This window comes from Acomys minous, assembly GCF_964271855.1.
Source record: "Acomys minous genome assembly, chromosome: 12".
In the NCBI taxonomy this organism is placed as follows: Eukaryota; Metazoa; Chordata; class Mammalia; order Rodentia; family Muridae; genus Acomys; species Acomys minous.
Window position 1 is genome coordinate 19,712,820 of NC_140493.1, and position 1,502 is coordinate 19,714,321.

The following is a 1,502-nucleotide window of genomic DNA, read 5'->3' on the forward strand; positions in this document are numbered from 1 at the left end:
CCAGCATGCTGTGTGGCTCTAGGTGAGTTATTACCCCTTTCTGAGCTCAGCTGCGACGTCTGATAGTAATAGCATCTCCCTCCCCGAGGACTCCGTGCAGTGGCACCCGGCGCGGAGCAAGTGCTTGCTCAATGTCAGCTGTAGTTGTTGCTGTTTTTATTATTATTTGACTTGAAAATCTCCTGCTCCACGTGCCGCTTCCACAACAGTTGTTGTCTGTGAAAAAGCTGAGCTGAATAAATGGGAACTCGGCAAGATTATGTCCCCGCTCCCTGCTCCGGGCTGCCAATGACAGGGCCCCCTTGACTCTGGTGGGAGGAGGAGCAGGGCCCCATCCTGGTGGCCTGGCCAGGCCCCTGTTCAGGGGCAGGGGGTCTCAGCCCTGCCTGGCCTGCCTCCCGGCTGACAGCTCAGGCACTGTGAGCTGGCTGCCAGCCAAGCTGCTTCCTCTCCCAGCTGGCTGCCATCCAGGGCAGGATGCCAAGGGGCCGGCTGGTGGGCAGCAGCTCCATCGTAGTAGGGCTGTGATCCCAGCCAGAAGACTCCAGTCAGGGCTGGGTGTTGGAGCCTCTCACCACCCCTTGGAGCCACTGGGAGCTGGAACACAGCTGCACGAGCTCTCAGCGCTGCCCCCAAGGCGATACCTCTGCAGAAGGGAAAAGAGATCTGCGGAAAATGCAGTAAAAAGAGCACATCTCCTGCAGAGCGTGTGTGGAGCAGCGTGGAGCCTCCTGCAGCCTCTGTGTCCACATTTAGAAAACGGGGCCAGCCTTGGGGTCTGTCTCATGGTTGGTTCAGCATGTTCTCATGTCCAGGGTTGTGCTGGGAGCAAAGGATGGAGCATCCTGGTGCTGTATAGAGGTACAATATAGAGAAAGACAGGCTTCTTCTGAAGATGACGATGATGGTGGTTGCCTGGCAACCCCAGGCACTTACTAGGTACTACACTGAGTCTTGACAAATATGAATCCAGTAGCCCTCAAAACCTCAATCCAAGTCAGGAACTATTCTTACCCCTCAGTGTATATATAAAGAAACATACCCACTTACAGCTAGTTCAGGGTCAAGGCAAGCTTGGGACCCTAGCAGACTGGTTCGGTCTGTACCCTAGGTCTGAGAACGAACTCAGAGCCTGCACTCCAGGTGTGAGAGTGAGGGGTACCGGTCATTCTGTTTGTGTGTGCAGGAGGGCTGGTGGAGAAGGTCATTGTTGAGGGGTAGGAGGTGACCTTTGACCTAGAAGTTCAAGGTGGAGAATCCCAGAAAGGCTTATCTAGAGCCTGTCATACATCCCACAGAGGGATAAATGACAGGTCGAAGGTCTCAGGGCTGAACGGGACCCAAGAGTGAGTGAGCCGAGTACATTCCATGGAACAGTTGGGCTGGCCCACAGAGTGCCTGTGTCTTTAAGAGAGGAGCTCGGTGCTGTGTTAGGGTAAGTAAAGGAAGCCATGTGCTTCACTTTGGTGTCTTTGCTGTGGTCATGGGGCTTGTATGCTGGC